The sequence below is a fragment of the Eleutherodactylus coqui genome, unplaced genomic scaffold (genome assembly GCF_035609145.1).
Source record: "Eleutherodactylus coqui strain aEleCoq1 unplaced genomic scaffold, aEleCoq1.hap1 HAP1_SCAFFOLD_89, whole genome shotgun sequence".
NCBI classification, from domain to species: Eukaryota; Metazoa; Chordata; class Amphibia; order Anura; family Eleutherodactylidae; genus Eleutherodactylus; species Eleutherodactylus coqui.
In genome coordinates this window covers 431,461-441,166 of record NW_027101717.1, presented here as the reverse complement: position 1 = coordinate 441,166, position 9,706 = coordinate 431,461, and the positions used below count along the sequence as shown (strand labels likewise).

At 47.4% G+C, this 9,706-nt stretch overlaps 1 long non-coding RNA gene across 1 annotated transcript; it reads right to left on the bottom strand.

The window, feature by feature from the left end:
- Window positions 1-4,070: 4,070 nt before the first annotated feature.
- Window positions 4,071-7,705, bottom strand: LOC136590923 (uncharacterized). Its single transcript, XR_010787793.1, has 2 exons — window positions 7,016-7,705; window positions 4,071-4,307 (listed from the first exon to the last, which is right to left on the bottom strand). It is a non-coding gene; the product is annotated as an uncharacterized lncRNA (long non-coding RNA).
- Window positions 7,706-9,706: the final 2,001 nt, after the last annotated feature.

The following is a 9,706-nucleotide window of genomic DNA, read 5'->3' as shown; positions in this document are numbered from 1 at the left end:
ATGTGTTGGTTCTGTAGCGAGTTGCCCAACTGCTGTAGAACCTGCCAAACTGCCTGTAGTTCTCTGTAATTTGAGGACTGTTCTTTTATCCTCTGAGGCCAGGGACCCTGAAAGAACTGGTTCCCCACATGCACTCCCCATCCACAGGCGCTTGCGTCTGTTGTGATGTGGATGGCTGGGTTTTGTAGCCAGTGAACCCCTCTCCGCAGGTTCTCTGGGGATGTCCACCAACGCAGGGATATTTTCGCCCTGTTTGGGATGTACATCCTTGCTCCTAACGAGGACTGCCTTTTGTCCCACGAGGATAGGACTACGGCCTGCAGGGCTCTGGTGTGGGCCTGGGCCCATGCTACTCCTGGAATGCATGATGTCAAGCTCCCCAGAAGAGACATTGCCTCCCGAATTGTGCAGAATCGTCTTCGTAGGAAAGTTTTGACTATTCTGCGGATTTTTTGTATTCTCTCCTCGGGTAGGTAGGAGCATTGCGATTCTGAGTCAAGAGTTATTCCCAGAAACGTCTTCTGCTTGTCGGGATCCAGGCTGGATTTTTCCCAGTTTATGATCCATCCTAACGATTGGAGAAGTTCTAGCACTGTCTCCAGGTGTTTTGTTAGGAGTTTTTTGGACTCTGCTATTAATAGAACATCGTCCAGGTAGGGTACTACTAGGATCGATTTTTCTCTCAGGTGGGCGGCTACCTCCGCCATAATCTTGGTAAAGATTCTGGGGGCTGAGGATATCCCGAAGGGCAGGCATCTGAATTGGTGGTGCTCTATTCTTCTGCCCATGTCCACTGCGAAACGCAGGTATTTGAGACTCTTTGTGAATCGGAATGTGAAAATAGGCGTCCTTTAGGTCGATGGACGCCATGTAGGCTCCTCTGGGGATCAACTTTATTGTCGAGGAGATGGTTTCCATTTTGAATCTCCTGTATCGGACGCAGGTGTTCAGGTCTTTCAGATTTATTATCGTCCGGTGTTTCCCGCCGGGTTTTTTTTACTAGAAAGAGCCTGGAATAATAGCCCTGGGTTTCCTCGTTTCGCGGTACGGGAGATATTGCGTTTAATAGTTGCAAGTCGCGCACGCTTTGCCTTAGTAGATGTAACTGTTTTTTTGAGGCTTCCGTGGTAATAAATTTCCTTCTGGGGACGGACACTAGCTCTATCTGGTATCCGTACTGTAGGATCTTTGGGATCCATGGGCCCCCGCAGATTGCGGCCCATTGATCCACAAAGCTCCCCAGCCTTGCCCCTATGGGGATGGCGTCAGGGTCTCTGCTTCGGCTCCCCCTGGTGGGGGTTGAAGAGGATATTCCTTCCTCTGCCCCCCTTGGGGTAACTCCAGCGGCCTGTCTTGCCCTTGCCTCGGTAGGCCTCGGGCTGCTGCATTGGGGCCCGGGAAAAGGTCTTCCCTCTCTGTGGCTTTTCTTCAGGGAACCCTTTTTTTCTGTCGGCCGCTTTTTCTAGAATTTTGTCTAGGTCCGGTCCGAATAGAAATTCGCCGTAGAACGGAAGGGCACATAATTTATTTTTTGAGGCCAGGTCGCCTGACCATGATTTCAGCCATAGCACCCTTCTGGCTGAGTTAGAGCGGGCTGTGGCCTTTGCTGAAAGTTTGACGGTCTCGGCCGCGGCGTCCGCTAGGAAGTTAGTTGCCATGCGCAAGATGGGAAGGGAGTTAAGGATCTGATCCCTCGGTGTTTTGTTGGTCAGGTGTAGTTCCAGCTGCTCTAACCACACCCCCAGGGTCCGCGCCACGCAAGTGGCTGCGATCCCCGGCCTAAGGATGTTTGCCGCTGCCTCCCATGATTTCTTTAGGAGTCCCTCTGCCTTGCGATCCATGGGGTCTTTTAGCTGAGCGGCGTCCTCAAAGGGAAGAGTCGTCCTCTTGGCTACCTTGGCCACTGGGACGTCTACTTTAGGTATTTCATCCCAGCTTGCGCAAACTTCCTCTTCCAAGGGGTATCTCCTTTTTACGCCTCGAGCGGAGAAGGAACCTGCGTCTGGTTTACTCCACTCTTTCTGAATTATTTTAGTAATATTTTTGTGGACCGGGAAGGTATGTTTACGCCTCTCCCCAAGTCCACCGAATATTTCGTCCTGTAGAGTCCGTGGCTCTCTGGGCTGTTCCATTTTTAGTGTAGCCCTGACTGATTTAATTAATTCCGTCAAGTCGTCTTGATGGAATAAATATTTCCTGTAGTCCTCCTCCTCTGAGGACTCCTCGGCCGCCTGTTCCTCTTGCTCTGATCCGATGGAATTCTCGGAATCAGAAGGCTCCTCGGGAACATACGCCTTTTTCTGGCGTTTTGCTGGCGGTGTCGGCTGTGACGCTAGAGCTGATCGAACCTCCTCCTTCACCAGCTTCCTAACGTCATCCAGGAATCCCCCTGATTCCTCTCTGACTAGCCTAGCCACGCATGCCTTGCATAGAGGCCTCTGGTACGTGGCTGGCAGTCTCGTCCCGCATTCCACGCATTTTCGCAGTTTTGTTCTGGGGGGGGATGTCTTTTTTATCCCCCTGACAAACAAAGCATTTTTGCGGGTAAACATGCAATTTTTCCATATACAACATACTGGATATTTGCATTGTATTTTTTGCCGCACTGGCTACTTACGGCCGCTGAGGCTGAGGTTTCAGCTGTCTCTGGGGCTGGAGCACTCATTTCTATACCGGTGCTGCAGACACCCTGCGACCTGTAGTGTTGGTGTTCTGGCTTCTCTCAGGTTCCTATTTCTCTTGAATTTTCGCGCTCCTGCGCTAAGCCCCGCCCCCTCCGCTCCTGATGCAGACGCGATGACGTCATCGCGCTGGACACGTGACGCGGCGCCCCGCCCCCTGCCGTCAAAGGGCTTCCTGGAGCGCCGCGCTGTAATTTCTGCCGGAGGACGAGGGGGACTGAGGCTCCCGCTTTGTACCCCCCATAGGCCGCCGCGGGAGGAACCTGGCCTGGGGGTTACCACCCCATGTGGCATCCCGGGAGTCGTCTGGCTGAGAAGGGAGGACAGGGTGAGCCATTGCCTTCCGATCCGCCTGTATGTAGAATTTTGCTGGCTTCTCCACCAGCTCCTCTCAGCGATCCTGCCTCCTGGCAGGACAGGAAGACACTGAGGAAAGTGGGGAAGGGGGGAGCTTTTAACCTCTCAGTATGTTCCTGTCCTACCAGGAGGAGGCGATCTCAATTGGTGCTGTCGTGGAGACGACTGGGGGAAAAAGGGTTTATACAAATGAGGAAAAGTAAGGTTAACCCTTTCCAATCCAATGTCGGGCCTGCCCCGACATCATAATTTCCCTCCACAACTTCGATGTCGGGGCAGGCCCGACACTGCAGTGCAGGAGTGCATCTGCACCCAATCATCAGACACATCGGGTGCAGATACACTCCTGCACTGGTCCTCATTGAGGAGCCCCGAGGAGAAGGCAGAAAGGGTTTTTAACCCTTTCTGCCTTCTCCTTTACACATTACATAGCGCTCAGTTAGCGCTATGTAATGCACGGAGATTCGGGCCGGCGATCATGTGACCGCCGGTGTCACCTGACCCCCAGCTGTCACATGAACGCAGAGTCGGGAGCCTGCACCGTGGGGGGACCTGCTTACCTGTCCGGCGTCTTCTGCATTCTCCCTTTTGTCTCCCGGATCGGCGATCATGTGACCGCTGGGTGCCACCTGACCCCAGCGGTCACATGATCGCCGAGTCGGGAGGCAGAAGGGAGAATGCGGAAGACGCCGGACAGGTAAGCAGGCCCCCCCCACGGTGCAGTGAGCACCTGCACCCTCCTGAACTCTGTCAGTTCAGGAGGGTGCAGGGAAATGTATTTTTTCTCATCTATTCTCACCAGCTCCAATTTATTTGGAGCTGGGGAAAATGGCTGAGAAAAAATAATTGGATTGGAAAGGGTTAAACTTGAATGTCTCCTAAATGGTTCCAAACAAAGGATGTTTTTGCAAATGTGCGTCCAGAATAAAGTGAACAGATGGAGAAATATGTTGGCAAAGATTTGTAGAGTATGCTTGCACATATTTGAGATATTACATCTGAAAAGGTTAAAAAATTACAAGTTATTCAAAATTTTGTCAATATTCTTAATTTTAATAAATATACACAACTTATAACTGCCAATTTTTACCACTTAAACGAAGTAAACTACGTAACAGAAAAAACAATGTAAGAATCACTTCGATTTGCAAACATGCCCATCTTGAAAGCGTCCTACTGAGACAACATCTAGGACAGTCAGTCTCTCTGCTGCTTCAATGATTGTGAGCAAACGCAGTGGGGTAATCTTGAAATAACTGATTGGCTGACCTGTAAAGAAGATGAAAAAAATTTTGCTTTATTCCGGGGGTTTGCGTACCTTGTGGCTAATAAATCTCTAAACTGCTATAAGCTACCTACTGTCTCTGCTTTTCTTCACCACAACTTTAACCCCTTCCCGCTGCAGGGCGGAAGTTTACGTCCTGGCAGCCTGGTACTTCCCGCAACAGGACGTAAACTTACGTCCTGGAGATAGCGCGGGATCCCGCGCTATCCCGCAGCAGGAGCCGGCTGTCAGTCACAGCCGGCGTCCTGCTGCAACAGCGGGGGCATCGGAGATGCGCCCCCCGCTGTTAACCCCTTCCCTGCTGCGATCTAAGTAGATCGCGGCAGAGAGAGAGTTCACAGACGGAGCGCGGCTCCCTCTGTGTCTCCGGCCGGAACTCGCGATGTCATCGCGAGAGCCCGGCCTGTCACCATGGCAACAGGACGCCAGACACTGGCGTTCTGTATTGCCTATGCCTATGATCGCTGTATAAGCGATAAGGCATGGCAGAGCAGTAGCTCTGCCATGCCTTATGACAGCGATCATCAGGGCAGTGGTTAAAGTCCCTCAGAGGGACACAAACAGTGTAAAAAAACAAAGATTAAAAAAAAGAGTAAAAAAACAATTTTTTTTTATACTTTTTCTCAGATTAGCATAAAAAAGGTAAAAAAAAAATAAAACCCCAGATACTTGGTATTGTCGCGTCTGTAACGATGCGTACAATAAGTTGCACATGCTTTTGACTGAGCACGGAAAAAAACGCTAAAAAACTGAGGCAAAATGCTAATGTTTAGCATTTTGCCTCACTAAAAATACAATAAAAGTGATCAAAAAAGCCATATGTACCCCAATATGGTACCAATAAAATCTACAGCTCGTCTCGCAAAAAATAAGCCCTCAGAGTGCCATACATCAAAAAATAAAAAAAAGTTACAGGACTTTGAATGCAGCAATTTAGAAAAAAAAAAAGATTTCCAAGAAAAAGGGTTTTTATTGCAATAAAGTGGGAAAACCTAAAAAAAAGTAAGAATTTTGGTATCGTTGTAACCGTACCGGTCCGCAGAGAAAATGGAAGGTCTCATTTATGCTGCATGATTAACGCTGTAAAAAAATAAATAAAAAAATCTATGGCAGAATTGATGCGTTTTCTCTCCCTGCTATCATTAAAAAAAAATAAAAAAATTTTTTACAATATAGTTAATGTACCCAAAAGTGGCACCGATAAAAACTACAGTTCGCCACGCAAAAAACAAGCCCCCATATGGCCGCGTAGACTGATAAATAAAAAAGTTATGACTTTTGATAAACGGAGAAGAAAATCCGCCAAAAATTGTTGCGTCCTTAAGCCCAAAATAGGCCATGTCATGAAGGGGTTAATAGATCCAGACATCTCATTTGGACAATTGGTATGTTTTCCGAAGCTTGGTTAGCTGTGTGCTAATTTGCCACAGTATTGTGATGGCACCTGTACGTTTGCAAGAAAATACATAAAAGCTATTAGTGTATCCAAAAATACCAAATAAAAAATAAAAATTCAAAAATTTTATGTAAACTGTTATCCGGCCTATAAGATGAAATTTTAACACAGCAAATAATTGCCCAAATTCGATGTACAAGGGTTAGCGTGTTATCCGCAAAGTGCTGAAGGCAGCCGCATACTTCCTGACCGTGGCAGTGAGGTCTTGCAGTGATGCAACCAGGAAGTGTCCGACTGCTGCCTGCCCGTGCTGGCGAGTATGGCCTAATGTCCACTAGAAAAATACTGTCCCTGCAGAATCTGCTGCGCATTTGTTTTTAATGGTATGTTTTCATTTGTGAAAAACCACACCCATTGCTATCAATGTGGCTGAGCCGCAGGCAATGCGTGTTCAAATGGAGCAGGCAGAGTAGTTGACCGCGCAAAAACACGCAAATCTATTTAAATGCCATCTGCCTGTGCAAAATTCTCTTTACTTTACCGTGGATGGCCAATGATTCGCAATGGGCAAAATGGAATGTGGTTTCCGCTATTCCATTTTCCCAGTGGGCAGGAGCCCTATTGCCTTCTGTGTGTGGGTGGGCGGGCGGGAGGGCGGCTGTGTGAGCAGGTGGAAAGTGCTAATATGCGAGCAGGTGTCTGTATGAGGAGCAGTGTGTGTTCGGATGCTGGGAGTGATGGTGGATAAGCATGAGTGGATGTGTGCGGAGAATGGGAGTGATGTTCCAGGAGGAACCTGTAGCCAATAGCCGCAGGGGTACTGTTATACGGCAAGTATATTCGAAACGCAGTATTCTAACTGGTAACGTTGGTGGTTCTCTTGTGTTCTCTTTTTCATTTTTCGTTTAATAAATTTCTCAGCAGTGATATGAACAGTGTCATACACCCATCTCATAGCTGCTACCAGCATACTATCCTTGGGACCAAATTATGCATTGAAACACATCAACTGTATTTATGTGTGTAAGACGCCCCCCTAACGAACCCCTCCCCCCCCCCATAAAATTAGAAAACCATTTTTAAAACATAACACAGCACAGAATTTAAAGCTGTACTGCAGTATGTTTTAATACTGTCCCTAGTAACAGTTCACGGCTCTGGCCCCCTTAGCGCTGCGGAGCGTAGAGCCACGACGGCGTGGAAAGTGTGCACGACCTGTGAAGCATGATCCGACAGACACAACATACACACATTACAGATAGACATGACATGCAAGCATTCCACAACATGACATACCTACATAGAAGATACATGAAACACTGATTACAAACACCTGGCAAATTTCCAGCTTCATCCGTCAATCAGAACAGGCCTCAGTGCGGTCCTCATGTCAACAGGGCAAGTAATCCGTTTGGAGAGCGGAAGTACCGGCCCAGTTGCTAAAGGGTGCCTCACGAAGGCCACGTCTGATTGACAGATGAAACAGGTTTGCCAAGTGTTTATAATCCGTGCTTTATGTATGTCATGTAATATCATTTCTGCATGTTATGTCTGCGTGTGTCAGTAGGAGGGTCAGGTACACTGTAGTAGCCACCGCTGCCCGACGCGTGACACAGCGGAGTAGGCAGTAAAATTGGGCTACAGCAGTACACTTTCCTGGAATAGCGAGTAAAAATGCGACCTGACTTTTGGGGTGACACTTTTGTTCAATAAAACCTTGTCTTATACACTCGGAGCAGCTATACTGGAGTATGTATTGTGGCTGCTGCTACAGGCACAATACATATAAGCAATGAAAAATTTGTCAGATGCAGCAGCTTATCTTGCTGAGTGATGTCAGGTGGTGTCCGAGCAAAGCGAAATTCCTCTCCACACGAGTCGTCCTCTCCAAAAGGTGGGCAAATGTGAAATCAGCACCTAAAACAACAATCTCCAGTTCCGAACGTTGTACAAAACGCAGCCACATGTCAGGTTGCTCTCCACAAGAGTCATCCTGTGGAAAACGGAGAGCAATTCAGCACATGGAAGCGAAAACATTAAAATGTGTACATATGAGGAGATGCAAGCGAAAACCTGCAAATATGCGCAAAATATGCACATATGAGCAGATGCAAGTGAAAACCTGCAAAGATGCGCATATGTGCAGATGCAAGCAGAAACCTGCAAATATGCGCATAGGAGCAGATGCAAGCAGAAACCTGCAAATATGCGCATAGGAGCAGATGCAAGCGAAAACATGCAAATATGCGCATAGGAGCAGATGCAAGCAAAAACATGCAAATATGCGCATATGAGCAGATGCAAGCAAAAACATGCAAATATGCGCATATGAGCAGATGCAAGCAAAAACATGCAAATATGCGCATATGAGCAGATGCAAGCAAAAACATGCAAATATGCGCATATGAGCAGATGCAAGCAAAAACATGCAAATATGCGCATATGAGCAGATGCAAGCAAAAACATGCAAATATGCGCATATGAGCAGATGCAAGCAAAAACATGCAAATATGCGCATATGAGCAGATGCAAGTGAAAACCTGCAAATATGAGCAGATACAAGTGAAAACCTGCAAATATGCGCATACGAGCAGATGCAAGCGAAAACCTGCAAATAAGCGCAAAATATGCACATATGAGCAGATGCAAGCAAAAACCTGCTAATATGCACAAATATGCACGTATGAGCAGATGCACGCGATGAAAATTTTGGCAGATGCAGCAGCTTACATCGCCGAGTTATGTCAGATGGTGTCCGAGCGAAGCGAAATTTTTCTGAAAATGCGTCCAAATTAGAAAACCATTTTTAAAACATAACACAGCACAGAATTTAAAGCTGTACTGCAGTATGTTTTAATACTGTCCCTAGTAACAGTTCACGGCTCTGGCCCCCTTAGCGCTGCGGAGCGTAGAGCCACGACGGCGTGGAAAGTGTGCACGACCTGTGAAGCATGATCCGACAGACACAACATACACACATTACAGATAGACATGACATGCAAGCATTCCACAACATGACATACCTACATAGAAGATACATGAAACACTGATTACAAACACCTGGCAAATTTCCAGCTTCATCCGTCAATCAGAACAGGCCTCAGTGCGGTCCTCATGTCAACAGGGCAAGTAATCCGTTTGGAGAGCGGAAGTACCGGCCCAGTTGCTAAAGGGTGCCTCACGAAGGCCACGTCTGATTGACAGATGAAACAGGTTTGCCAAGTGTTTATAATCCGTGCTTTATGTATGTCATGTAATATCATTTCTGCATGTTATGTCTGCGTGTGTCAGTAGGAGGGTGGTTTACGGGTCAGGCACACTGTAGTAGCCACCGCTGCCCGACGCGTGACACAGCGGAGTAGGCAGTAAAATTGGGCTACAGCAGTACACTTTCCTGGAATAGCGAGTAAAAATGCGACCTGACTTTTGGGGTGACACTTTTGTTCAATAAAACCTTGTCTTATACACTCGGAGCAGCTATACTGGAGTATGTATTGTGGCTGCTGCTACAGGCACAATACATATAAGCAATGAAAAATTTGTCAGATGCAGCAGCTTATCTTGCTGAGTGATGTCAGGTGGTGTCCGAGCGAAGCGAAATTCCTCTCCACATGAGTCGTCCTCTCCAAAAGGTGGGCAAATGTGAAATCAGCACCTAAAACAACAATCTCCGGTTCCGAACGTTGTACAAAACGCAGCCACATGTCAGGTTGCTCTCCACAAGAGTCATCCTGTGGAAAACGGAGAGCAATTCAGCACATGGAAGCGAAAACATTAAAATGTGTACATATGAGGAGATGCAAGCGAAAACCTGCAAATATGCGCAAAATATGCACATATGAGCAGATGCAAGTGAAAACCTGCAAAGATGCGCATATGTGCAGATGCAAGCAGAAACCTGCAAATATGCGCATAGGAGCAGATGCAAGCGAAAACATGCAAATATGCGCATAGGAGCAGATGCAAGCGAAAACATGCAAATATGCG